Source organism: Adelges cooleyi, unplaced genomic scaffold (assembly GCF_023614345.1).
Source record: "Adelges cooleyi isolate 19-005CV unplaced genomic scaffold, UGA_ACOO_1.1 ACOO_flye_CR_arks_rails_tigmint_CR_PRNA_30, whole genome shotgun sequence".
Taxonomy (NCBI): domain Eukaryota; kingdom Metazoa; phylum Arthropoda; class Insecta; order Hemiptera; family Adelgidae; genus Adelges; species Adelges cooleyi.
In genome coordinates this window covers 5,406,133-5,421,000 of record NW_026095971.1, presented here as the reverse complement: position 1 = coordinate 5,421,000, position 14,868 = coordinate 5,406,133, and the positions used below count along the sequence as shown (strand labels likewise).

Genomic DNA, 14,868 nt, shown 5'->3' with positions numbered 1-14,868 from the left:
TTAGGTAGCGTCTTTAAAAATATAAATATAAATTATAATTCTCATTTCTCACGGTGTAAAAGATAACTATGAATACACCTAGAAAAAAAACACATATTCCTTGGCGGCAGACAACTGCCGTTGCAGATTTTATAACTTCAACCTAACCGTTATCCCGTAATTATAAACGTTCGGTTGTAAGGCAATGCCTTTTTTTGTTATTGCGTTGTCAGAAATGAATCATGGACATGTCCGAGTCTTATTTTCTGACAATCCTTGGACACCAATTCCCGACTCGCACTTCATACTATTATTTGAATTTGACACGATTATAAAATATTATAATACGATTCCTTGACCGTTAGAACAGAAATTATAAAACAACGTATTTAAAACTGATGATCATGATTTTAACGGAGAACAATAATGTAACAGGTACAATCACAGACGGTACCCGAGACGATGATATTTATGACACGCAAAACGAAGTCCTATATACACATACACACGCACACACCCGTATGTGCCGATGATAGTAGTAGATTCATAATAGTAAATAAATAAGTGATTTTTTTCCCCTCAAGACAAAGCAAACCTATATATTATTATGAAAATAAAAAAGAGTAAATATTATCGGTCTGTGTCATGCAATTATGCAAAAGTGTAAACATAATTATCTTTATATTTTGCCCCTTACATATAAATAAGCAATTAGGATCGGCACGCATATGTTCATTTACTATTAGTTAGATGACCTTCTCGCACAAATCATGTTGTCGGAGAAACACACTATTACTCTAATTAAACCTGACAAAATAAAACAGCAGCATTCATAGACCTATTAACATATTGGCGGCAAATAAGAAAGCGCGGATAAAAGTAATCGTGGATTAGTAGAAAATGGTAGAAAATACTATTTGAATTACTTAAGTACCTACTTAGGAGTTAGGATAATTTTCCTAGAACAGCCAATTCATTCAACGTATGTGTTTAATAGTTACTTTTTGTATATATATAACGAATACATCAAATCAATCTATGTATATATTTATGACTTGAATGAGTATCTTAAATAATTTTGTCATAAATATAGACGTGGGCCCGTGGTATGAAAGGGTTAAGAAAGGGTCAACAAAATATTTTGAAAAGAGTTCAAAGATGTCAAGAGGTAAGGAACCAGTTTGGCTTAATTTTAAAATGTTGAATTTAGGTTAATACGATAAAGTTTTATTTGGGATAGGTAAATGTTGTTTATTCCTTTTGTTCTATTTCTGAAAGTGACGACGAACAAACTTTGAAAGTTTAATTGTCCAACGACCAATTGCCCAACACGTTATGAAATACTATGAACACTTCTTTTCGTTGTTCGGCGCCACTGGTTACTGTTAAAAACCCAGCTATATTGTTACAGTGCGCATTTTAATAAGCTGTGTAGCCCGTGATTTAAGGTTTGGCAAGCTTTTAGTTGTTACATTATACTTTTAAGACGTTACAGCTATTCTATTAACTAAATTTAATATGATTGGTGTTGAACCAGGGCTTTTAACAGGCAATTGCCACGAATGACTTAACAACAAAACAACAATGTCCGTATAACAACAATAGTATAATAATTTATTACAGATCAAGAACGTGCTTACAAAATATAAGGGGGGGGGGGAGGTCACGATGCGTCATCAAAACATCTTAAGTTTGACCCAACGTGGCAACAGAGCTTTGACGACCGGATCACAGTTCCATGCACAGCCGGCGGCTAGCAACAGAAACAAGTAATATTAATAACATGATAAAGAAGAACAATTTGTTACATACATTTTAAACAATATTAAATAGTTAAATACAATTAATCGGAACCGTGATCGTTGTCGTCCCTTTGTTATCTATTCAACGACACCAGCACAAAGCTCTACCAAAAGCTCTCACTCGCCGGCTAACTGCTCTCCTGACTCGTTTCCACCGTGGCGCCGGAGCTTCCACACAAATTGCATTTTCTTGGCTTTCCTCGGCTGGACCTTCGGGAACGGCCATGACATCGCTTACCGGGACACGTTTCCACAGTGGCGCCGGAGCTTCCACATAAATTGCATTTTCTTGGCTTTCCTCGGCTGGACCTTCGGGAACGGCCATGACATCGCTTCCCGAGACACGTTTCCACAGTGGCGCCGGAGCTTCCACACAAATTGCATTTTCTTGGCTATCCTCGGCTGGACCTTCGGGAATGACCATGACATCGCTTCCCGGGACCCCCAAAGCAATTAACTCCATCAAGTCTTCCCAGGACTTGTGGCGTCCCCGGATCGAGTTGTCGTCGCCAAATGGCAGCTCATTGAAAAGTAGCCGTGCCGTCTCGAATTTCTCCGCTTGGTCTATCCAGTTTGAATGAACCGCCGGTTCAAAGTCGCCGTCTGCAAACTGGGTGGATGCCTCGCAAATTTCAAAAAGCCAAGTTTCAATTATCATGTCGTCGACTTCGATCGGCTTGTCTTCCTTCACTTGTGCAACGACGACTAATTGCTGTTCGGTCATTTTATCAGATAATATATCATAAAAAAAAAACAAAGGATAAGAAACGATAGGATAACAAAGGAAAGACAATATGTCACTGTATAGAGAACTGCGAAACACACAAATAATTTGTTATGAACACTTCGGGCTGTCTATTTCAAATGCAAAGACATCTCGTTGTCAACCTAAGTCGAGAAATCACTAAAACAACCAAACTATTTCCACACGGCCAGATATTTCCAACAAACTACGTTGATAGTGAATTATCAAATTTTAAATGAATGATTAAAATTTTTCCAATTCCGGCCATTTAAAGTACCGCCCTGGGCACAATTTCTGATCAATACACAGACATAATTAAAACACATTGTATCAAAAATGGTATTGAAACAAAGTCAAAAATAACAAATCTGTGATCAGTGTTTACACTGTTTGGATATGACTGATTTATGCTATACTGCACTTTACTGGACCTTCCGGTTTTTGACATTTTCATGTCTTTGCTCTGGCACATAACCTACAAAAGCGTTCTTTACAAAAGCGTTACCAAAAATGCGTTTTTTACCAAAGCGTTACAAAACCGTTACAGGGAGTAGGAGATAGGGGTAGGAGATGGAAGGTAGGAGATAGGGGGTAGGAATAACTGCACTGGTTTATTTTATTCGCTCTCGGTTTGTGTTAAGGTGTTTTATTTTACGGTACAAATTGCTCTGGAATTTTAAAGTATATTTTATTTAACTTAAAATACGTTATTTTTTTTTATTCAATTAAAAATTAGTTATGAGTATTACTCCGCAATGCTTTTCCGGTCGAATGACCGAAGATATTATTGGGTATTTGAAAGATTACGAACGAATTTCGGCAGCAAATACCTGGACTGACGGGCAAAAAGTAGTTATGTTTCCGCTGTACCTTAGAGAGGAAGCGAAGATTTTGTTTGAGAAGATAGAGGGTGAAACTAATACTTAACTTGGTCTATTTTAAAAAAGGTGTTCACGGAATACTATGATTCCGAGGAACAACGAGCGCTTTTAAGAGAAAATTTAAATAGGAGAAAGAAACGGCCGGAGGAAACACTACAGGGTTACATTTTGAAAGTACTGGGAGAGTGTAAACGAGTGGATGAGAAAATGAGTCAGAGAGAGATAAGTAAGATAATAATGAAGGGGTTACCTAAGGATTTATATTGGAGGATATATGCAATGGACAACTCTACGGTTGATAAGGTAATATCAAATATTAGGTCATATGAGGCGGACATGGCAGCAATTAATAATAATGGAAGCGAACTAGAATTATTGAGGAGAGAGATTGAGGTACTTAAAGTTAGCAAAGATAACGATATTAGTGATAAAGTAAGACGTTTAAGAGAAGAGCTTGAGGAACTTAAAGCTAACATGAATAATAGACCGTTTAAAAGTAATGGTAATTTTAGAAGAAATTTTAATAATTATAGAAATAATGGCAGTAAATTTAATGGTAACGGTGTAGGTAAACATTTTCACCAGCGCGATAATAATAATGATTATAAGAATAGAAGTTATCATAATGACGACACCGCATCCGATAGCAGATATGGACGAAATAGACCTAGGAGTAATTGAAGGGGTCCGTGCAAAAACGAGACAACTCCATTTTTTTAAACTTTTCAAGAAACAAAAAAAACTATTTTAAAAATATTGAGTTTAAGGTAAAACTAATGTTAATATCAATTAATATATATTAGACCATGATGAAAAAGATGACGTAGTACGTGATTTGATTAAGGTTTTTGATTTGAGATGTGAGCTAAAATTAACTCAAAATTGTTGGAGCTATCTTGTTTTTTGACCCGAACTTGTATTTATTATTTCAATTTTATTTTTATCAAAAAATTATTAATATTATTTTTGAATATTGATAGTACAAAAAACATGTGTCGACTACAGTGTAGACGACATTCGGCGCAAAAACCAGATAACTCTGGAGCTATCTGATTTTTCAATGGAAAAAAAAACCAGACAGCTCCAGTTCCATTATATTTCCTATACCGGTGGTCGGATTTGTCTCGTTCTTACACAGATATACTCGTCAAATTTTTCTTAATTGGAAACGGCCAAAAACCCATTTTCGCCAAAATTGGAGTTGTCTCGTTTTTGCACGGACCCCTTCAAATTTGTTATTTGTATTTTCTTAGTTTTATATTTTTTTGTTATTATATACCGAAAACACTATAGCACATGTAGCTCTCAAATATGCTAATTATTTATTACATTTTAATTTTAGTTGTGTATGATAAAATGTTTGTTAGTTTCCCAAAATGTAAAGTGAGGTGCTTTAGCTTCTTATTATTTCGTCATTGACGTAGTCACGTAGGTAATGCGAGATGAAGGACATCAAACATTAATGTGATGTTCTTATAAACTGATTATTTAACCGCTTCTGTCATCATCGTCGAAACACAGTGGACCGGAAATAAGATACTTCGACAGAAAATAATAATCGACGGGTGAAAAGATACGGTAGACGGCGGTTGTTGTAAAACCTACTTCGTAACGAATAAGTGTTAGAATACATTGTAGAAAGTAAGTTCTGTTTTATTTGCAGAGACGATTGAGCGCAAAGCCCCATGACTAACCTACGGAGTAGATTATCAATGTAATTTGATCTGTCAAAAGTACTCTAAGCCATCATTTTTAGTAAATTTGTCTTTGTATCGATATTCACGTAGTTTTTTCATCATTCAATTTCACTATGCTCAATTTTCCAAATAAGTATAGTCCGTTAAATTTGTAAAAGTAATATTTAACCTTACCTTTGTAACGTAGAAATTGATAAAGGGGTTGAAAACTGCGTTGCTTCTGAAAACAAAATCACATTTTTAATTTTAGATATTTAATGGTAATATATTTTGAATAATAACATGTAAATAACATGCCGAATAGATTAATTGTAAACAAATTGAGTGAACGCTAATTCAGTTTCTCTTTTGAATGTAATAAAGACAATTTTATTGAGTAGATGAATATTAATATTCCATTTTACGCGATTTAAAAAAAATAGACACATTTTTTAAAAAACTAAAAATCGAGGAAGAAATAAATTATTCATTTGAATTATTACAGCGAAGTTTACCATAAATTATAGCAAGAAAAGGAACAAACAATCGAAATATACCGTCTGTGGAAAATGTTTTGGTCAACCATTCCTCCAGATCAACCTATCTACTTCAAATGTTTTTCGTTTTTACTTTTTAACGAAGTGTTTTTGTTGGGATACGGGAAAACGCTAAGCCTGGATAAAATATTCAAACGCTTGGAAAATGATTTTATGCCGTCTAATGTTAACCATGTGGGCTTATTGGAGCTCATAATTATAGGTCACGCGGCTTATAGTGTTGACACTTGAACGGCTAAAGGCCACATCTGATTTCGATGACAGACCAACGACCGTTATCAACGTGGTCGTGACTCGACGACACAGGGTGGTTAAACGGGCTTAAAGCTTATGACGTATGACATTTCAATAACGATGTCGTCCAAAGACAATCACGATATGACTCTGCCGAGTACAACCACTGGGCTCTAACAACACTCGTGTAACGTTCATCACCGTTTCCGCAGCAGTACTTGTCACCCTCGCAGCCACGTGTTCCTCTTTGCCGTTTCGCGGACTAACAATACAATAATAATATCATCACTAACACTGCCAACGCCTTTTCAAATTATTAACCCTCAATGCCTTCTTCTGTACTGCCAATTATAGTTTAATACTTATTGCTATAAGTATCCTGTCAGATAATCGGAAGACATTTTTTAATGATTATATTAATTGTCTTTTACGTTTGGTTTTCAAACATAAATTCCGGAGTTACATATTTAACTGCAAGTAACGAGCAAGTCCAATATTAAACAAATAAACATTTTCAGAAAAATTAAAGAAAAAACAATTAAATATGATTTCAGTATTTTTTTTAAGTGTTTGACGTTTTATTCGTAAATATATTATAGAAAAAACATCTTGACTCATGACACTTGAAATTGTATAACATATCAGATTTAATTTTACGATTAGATGTTAATTAGATGTTAAAAGTGATTTCATTTTTCATTATAATTTTTGAATCGCAACATTTACATAATAAAAAAAACAGTACAGATGGGTAAAAGTGAATTATCTCCATGGTGTTGAATTTTTAATTAATGAAAGATATGTCTAAATGTGACTCATTAAGTAAAAATATGTAAATTTAACATTTTAACGTAACCACTTTTTCAATGAACGATCCATATAATGGTCGACGACTAGTGCCCAGAAAGTGATTGTAATTACTTTACACTAAAATGTCTTAAAATGTATTCAGTTTCTATATTTTTTCAATATTCGTAATTTCAGTTTATTATAGTAAAACAAAAAAAGACTTATTTGACACGAAAAAACCTTTTTTTTAATAAAACATTTTTTCGATATTTCATCCCCTAATAAATAGCCGGATTAATGAAGGGCTAATATTTTTTTTTATAATATCATTAATTATACAACATTGAGCTAATAAGACATTAACGATCTCAATATATTTAACCCTTCAATGCACATTTTTTAAAATTTTTGTATGTACAATTTTTACATAGATTAAATTATCAGGAATTTGGGAAAAATAAATAAAAGTTAAGAGTATCCACACTTCTTCATGCAGATACATCAATACATGGATATGTCCTAACATATAATTATATGATTACTCCGATCTATAATCTCCTTGCAATATATGATGATAGTATAGTCTTAATTATATGTTCTGGCCAAACGTTTTTTAGTAGTTTTATAATATCTGGCCTTAATCGATGTACAGGCAACATTTATCAATATTCAAAAATTCTCATAAATCAATTTCCGTAGTTTGCTAGTTAGTACGTGCCTACCTAACAAATTAATTTGACTATCCTTATATATATATTGTTATATCCTTATATATTCTGCAACTTGATGTATCTGCATGAAGTGTGGATACTCTTAACTTTATTTTCAGAATGACCATCCATAATTCATACCTATTATCTCTAATCTTATATATATACTTATTTATTTATTTATTAAATTAGAAATCGGGTTGAGTAACCCTATAACATAGTAAAAATACATAGTAATTATATAAGTAAAGAGAGAAAAAACACTTAATGACGTAATGGTAATGACGTCAGCACTGTGGCACTTAACATGTCGCAAATTTTCAGAATGACCCCCAGCCATAAGACAAATCCATGTAAAAAATATTAAGTAGGAAAGGATTGAACTTCACCATCGTGGCAGTGTACGTTTCGCACTTCTCGAGGCTATAACAGAAAAGAAGGAACACTAAGCACAAGGAAGAGACGGTGAATGCGGTCGCATCCGGTATTGACTAGTAAAGTTTTCGATAGTCAACTGCCGGAGTCGCGATGCAACTGATTCGCTGTCTCAGTCCAATGTTATCCCGATGTTGTTATTATAACAACACCGACATAAACAACTACCGAATGCTCGACATCGCTGGCTAACGGTTCTTCCGGCTCGTTTCCACAGTTGGTCGCCGAATTGCGAGAGCCTTCACACAAATTGGTAATTGTGGTTCTTCGAAAACGGCCTCGACCATTTGCCACGATGGAACATCCTTAAATTCGTTTTCCGGGATTCTTGATGTAATTAACTTCACCAAGTCTTCCTAGGACTTATAGCGTACCCGTATGGAGTTCTGAACGTCAAACGACAACTCGGCAAAAAGTAGCCGGCAAGCTTTGGCTTTCTCTGTTACCGAGACACGGGCCGTCGACACCGAACCGAACAGGGAACTGTCTAGAGCCAGTTTCCAATTATCATTTCATCGGCTCCCGGCGATACATCATCGGTCAGCCCGGCACGACGATCAATAACCGTTCGATCATCTTGTAAAAATGAGTAAACAACAATAAAGTAATAAAGAAAAGTAATATGAACTAGTTAACAATGCAGAATGAAAGGAAAATATAATACGTTTTGTTGTTGTAAGAATAAAACTGAAAGTTGCAGTACAAAACATTTCGGGCTGTTGTTGTTGCTGTTCGGGATGCCTCAATGGTCTCAAATTTCACATAGGCGTCGGTAGATGAATGGAGCTTGTAATTATTATATACCTATAGCCGTCCGGTGATTAACGATTTAGAAAACACATATCCAAGGGCCTAAGGCAGAACATTAGTTAGTCCTAGGCTCTTGGCCTTTACGAACTATAGTTTTAAAACTAATACAGTTAACATTTAAGTTAAACTTTTATAGTACCTGCATCAAAATTAGTTATTTTTGTTTGTATAAAAAACAACAAAATTTCCTATAAGTTATCTCTGTTATTGGTTCACATATTATTATAAAAAATCAATCATTTAATTCGACAGTATAAAAGTTAAAAAAACGAAGTAAGTCTAAACCAGTACAGTACAAATCAGCACAGTAAAAAATAAGCATAGTTCTTCAAGGTGGTTTAATCATATTCAAATCCTTCGGTGAGAATCTAATGATAGTAAGATCACAGTAAAGTACAGGAGGGAAGGGTTATCGAATTTTGGGTTATTAAAGTTTTTGAAAAGGTTCATGCCTAATACATTTTTTATAAACATTTTGGCTTGATCCGGCCGGTTTTCGCAAAGTCATGGAAAGTCCAAAGTAAAAGTTGAAAAACCGGCAAATTTGTTTACGCTTTTCCCACCAAACTAGCAAAAGCATACGATTTTGGATCTATAAACGTATTACTCGAGTAAATCGGTCCAAAGAAAAAAAAAACTATTGTGATTATGCAGATAAAAAAATAAAACAATATTGTATAACCAATACATTCTTAGCTTCGTATTGAAGGCTTAAGCTAAAATTACAGTATAACTAATCAAAAGTTAAAAACTTTTAATTAATTGTAATTTCTATGAAATTTGCAATGGTACCACTTTTATACACTTCTATATAATATGCCAAGAAAAAAATAAGCAACAATGTTAAATCGATCGTATAATATAAAAACTGTTGAACATGCTTAGTTGTTTTAAAATGTTAACGCCAATTTTACTACTAAATGAAAACTTAGAGAATGTCGGAATTAAAGAATGAAGATAAGAGTTTATGATCAGTAGAATAAATAAAATTGGTTGTTATGAAAACAATAAAAAATATATGTTTATTACTTATAAATTACTCAGAACTGTAATATTGGTTAGAATGAATTTGCATAAATATGGTAAATGTTATTATTACCGTCAACCAAATTACGTATCTTAGTGGAAAACTTGTGGAACACATGTTTAGCTTACTGATTTATTAAACTATGAATTTAGTGTTTCAAATTAAAGCTCTAAAACATGTACTTGTTTTCTGTAAAATTATCGTTCTTGAGTACATTAATAAATATTGGACAGATTGAAACTGGAAGTATACTTTTTAGATTAATTTAATTAAATACCTACATCTCGTATTATTATTTTTTTTTTTTGTATAAGCATATTCTAATTTTTACATTGAGTGAATATATATTTCCTTAATTTATTACACGTGAACTAAATTATTTCAAATTTGAATTACTATAATAATAAAGTTACACTACAGTTAAACATTACAATTCTAAAAAATGTCTAACCTAATGACATAAATTAATAGATTACATTAAAATGTATAAAAAAGATTGTTTGAAATCCTTCAATGAGAAAGTATTCTAGTAAAACTCTTAATTATTTTGAACTACAAAAAAAATACCCGAACATCCAATTAAAAATTATTTTAAACTCGAATTTAGGTTTTTAAGTGTATTTTATTAAGAGTATTTATACATTAGGTACCTAACTCTACACTTAATATATATTACTAAAAGTACATATTTTGTATAAATGTTTAGCAAAAGCATTCAGTAAACTACACTGCCATATTGGACGTTAAATTTTCAGTGAAATAATAATAATTTATATTATATTTCCTAACTGCACAAAATAATAGCAGCACCTAATGGGTTTCCGAAACGGTCTTAGGCGTCCTGCAAGCTTCTTAACGTCTAGGTCATAAAGTAACAATAAAGTTCAAACCCTATACAAGCGGGTCTGAACACGGAAATTAGAAGATTGCCTTCTAACGGTTCTGAGAATTCGGGAGAAACTTTCATTATTTTTGTGGTTTTAGAGTTAACAGAGTATATTTTCTGTTAAGAAAGCTTACATTGCTCGTTGAAAAAAATAGAATGAGCTATTATTAATAAAATTAGTTTCTCATAGATATAATGGAATACATACACAGCGTTAACTAGGTAAAAAGCAGTTCGTATTTACGAGAGTAGAAATATTTAAAAGTTTAAAATAAAATATTTGGTGATAAATTGTTCTGAGGGAAACATTAGTTCATAACCTTAATAAAAAAACCGCATAGTTTATAATGAAATACAATCCAAAAACCGAATATAAAAGGCAGATGGTCAGAAAATAAGAAAGGATTGAGTTTGTGTAGTTAAAAATGAAAGTCAATTTAAAACGTCGGAAAATATATAAACAATATTATTGTTTGCTAGCATCGTTAAAAAAATACAACTTTACGAGCGATTCGGCAAAGAAGTTTGATTGCGTTTTGCCCTTTTTTGTTTGAAAACACCAAATCGATTATAATACAGAGTTAATCGAATGGAAAAATCAATAATATATTTTATATGTAGAGTATTTTAATTAAAGTTTATAAGTTTAGATGTATATATATATATGTATACAGTTCATTCTGATTTATTGTTATTTTGTTTTTGTCAGAAACTACATTTAGTACAGGTGGCTTAAACATATTGTATTTAAAACATAGACTAAATGAATCTATTAGTCTACAATGCGAACCCTGTATCATTAGCAATAATTTAGAGATTATGAGTAGTCGTTTTATTTTTATCACTAAACGTAAGCAAGCTAAAACAATCATTATAAACTGTTCAATCAATCAAATGACTGGTTATAATATTACTATTAAAAAACAAAATAACCAAAAGTTAATGCGATCTGCGTTAATATATTACATATTATAATACATTTGATTTTGACTTTTATTTTGCAAAACTATATGGATAAATGGATTTACTGTTTAGGTGTGCAGTATCGTAACGTTAATAATGTGCCGAGCGGTAGTTTATACTTTAACGTTAAATTACCCTCTTTGCAGCTTAAATATTTCACTGATAATTTTGTGAGCATTAGCCCAAAGAAATTTTTCACTTTTCTCAGTTATCGTGAAAACATCATCATCGGCGTACAAGCTACGATTTATTTTCATGTATAAATATTAAAGTATATTTTATATAAAGTACTTATACATACATTTCTACTTATACACGCATTTCTGAAAAGAGATAATTTTGATCTTTACTGTTGACAGAATATCAAACGACCGGTAGAAGAAAATAAGGGAAGTGATATGAGGCCGAAGAGGATAAAAAATGAAATATTACTCGGCGAGGAGTAATGTGAAAACTTGTAAGTCGACCTTTGAGAAAAGGTTCGATGGTTCCCGATTAATCTTAAAAACTTGCGCTTGTGTGTAATATTTTTACGCAGAACATCTTACTAAGTAGAACTTACTTCTACACGGCTGTTAAGTTATTTATAGTTTAACATTTATGTAAACACGTTTTCTTGGTAGTTATAGTATTAAAAAGTCTAATGGGTTGTATATAAGTATACGACGTATTTGTGGTTAATCTAAATGCATTGTGCCATTCGTGTGTACTTTTCGAGAATAATAGACAGATAAGAGTCACTATATAAGCATTAAAGTATGGAGATACTATATTCTATGTCATCGACGTAAAATGTACCGTTAAAAATTACCTAGTTGCATAGGCGCTAGGTGTTAACGTTTTAAGACTATAATATTACTCGTAAGTAGTTTATAAATAGATTTTGTTGTCTTACACAAATACATTGTACAACGACAAAATGTAATACTTAATTTGATATACATAATAATAAAATATGTGTCAACATTATGTCGACGCGTCTTACAAAAAGTAGCACCGTTGGCGATGTCCTTACGAAAACTAGGACCGTTGGCACCAATGGCACCAAGTCACGAACGGTGCTAGTCTTCGTAAGAACTTGAACGGTACTACTTTTCATAAGACGCCTCGATATATACATTTAAGCTAGATATTTTATTAAATTACATTATTAACATGATGTACTGAAATTGTATACAATTTAAATTAATATTTATGCAAAATAAAAAAAGTTGTATAAAATTTAAATTAATAAATTTACTTACCTTATCGATTGTTGAATTTGAAACTTTATGTACATCGAAATATTTGACCACCATTTATTACAGGAAAAATAATGCATTTTTAGAATTTTTTTAAGAGCATGATAAGTTTTACGGTTCTACAATTGTCTGATTTTTAATGTTATTTTCCGTGAACCCAATACTTTAAATATATTGACTGTTATTTATGTTATCATCATCATTATAATATATGACTCTGACATGGAGCTGGCAGTTCTTCAAATATACTACAATACACATACGCCCATTGGCCGCTCTTGGCATCCATTATATCATGATGACTGTTATTTACGTTCTTGTAAAGCTATACCCTTTCTGTAATATTTGACTGTCATCTCATTATTTGACAAACATACCAACTAAATAGGTATTTTCGTTTATTCATTATTGTTCTTGTAGTATTGTCATTAATAATTATTATTTATGTAGCATATTATTTAAATCTAATTAATTCTCTTTCAAAATTCAAATTGATAAACCTGGTATAATATGATAATCCCAATATGTAGTAATTCGATGTACCTAAATATTTTTGATTAAACCTGCAGGTCCTCAATAACTTTGTTAAGTAATATATTATTTTGTAATAATTGTATGTACATATTATTTTACTTAATGAAATTATATTATTGTAGAAATCGTTACTACATAATATAATAAAAAGGAACTTTAGTCGGTACTGTGAATCTACACACATTTTAACTGTAATAGCTGTCTCAAATTCTAAACAGCATCAACTCTCATCAGATTATTTTAGACCATTCTATAAGGTAGAAATATATTTTATTGTTTCTCGACAAAATCATTGATTTTATTGTTAAGATGTACGTGATATTATTTTGTTTAATCTTCTTGAAACTTATTAAATAAAAGTAAAATTAAATGTTATTTTTTCCAAAAATCACAAACCTTAGGGACAGTTCATTTTTCATAATATATTAGCTTATTCGTGATATACTAGCTTATTACGTATTACTTTTTGGATTAGTTATAATTACACATATAAATGAATATAATATGATTGTATATACATATAATAAATGCCAGTTAATGACTTTTTCCAGGGCTCGAGTGGTTCCAAATTGTATTTATTATATCAATGGTGAAATACTACATCGGACTTTGAAGCCTCTTAAGGACCTTGGTATTCTTTTTGACCCTAAACTTAAATTTGACTGTCACATTAATAACATTATTAACAGATCAAATAAAATATTAGGCTTTATCAATCGAAATTGTGCCGACTTTACTGATAAACATGCCTAAAAATCCTTATATTGCTCTTTGATACGTTCTATTTGTGAATATGGATCAGTAATATGGTCTCCTTACCACTTAGGTCTTAAATGCAAATTAGAAAAAGTTCAACAAAAATTCTTGCGCTTCCTTTCATTTAAATGTTCAATACCCAGGGAACCTCATTCTTCTTACTCTCAACTTTTGTCTCTTCTCAACCTCGGAACAATGGACAATGTCGTTTTCGTTTAGATTTATATTTTTCAAATAAGCTTTTTGTCGGCATTACTGATTGTCCTGAATTTTTAAGTCGTTTTTCTTTCCACTTTCCTACTCGAAGTACTTGGTTTAAAAATACATTTTATCTAAACATAAAAGTAAATAATTATGCAAGTAATACCCCAAGCAACAGAATAATGAAAACCATAAATGAATTAAAAATTGATATGTTCATCTCACCCAACTTTCACTCGTTTAAAACTTATTGTAATTTTATACTTAACAGTTCTAGTTAATAATTCTCATTATATTGTATCACACTTATTGTATTCTTATTGTATCATACTATTTGTTTACGAACCACGAAAGATTGTATTTTATTCTTTTTATGTAATTAGGCTTGGCCCGTTTAAACTTAAATAAATAAATAAGAATAAAAGTACATACAGAATAATTTAACCTAATCACACGTGTGTAAAATTAGTGAAAGAACTTATTTGAAACAATATGTAAATAAAGTTTGTACTTACAAACAATTATTTATGAATAGAAGGGTACGCTTTAAACGGAGTGTTCCAAAAAAAAAAACAATTTTTTTTTTGAAATAAGAAAGAAAACAAAAGCTCAAAGTTATACCCCTAAATCCATCATTTTACT

At 31.7% G+C, this 14,868-nt stretch overlaps 1 protein-coding gene across 4 annotated transcripts in view; it reads right to left on the bottom strand.

Moving 5' to 3' along the window:
• LOC126837892 (uncharacterized) overlaps nucleotides 1-14,868 on the bottom strand; it is a 153,754-nt gene that overhangs the window by 81,891 nt on the left and 56,995 nt on the right. For 3 of the 4 annotated variants that reach the window (XM_050571863.1, XM_050571867.1, XM_050571864.1), the window contains one exon: nucleotides 5,279-5,324. The exons of the other annotated variant lie outside the window; for it this stretch is intronic. The gene's annotated coding sequence lies outside the window, so the exon portion shown is untranslated. The remainder of the gene's footprint in view (nucleotides 1-5,278; nucleotides 5,325-14,868) is intronic. 4 annotated transcript variants of the gene reach the window in all.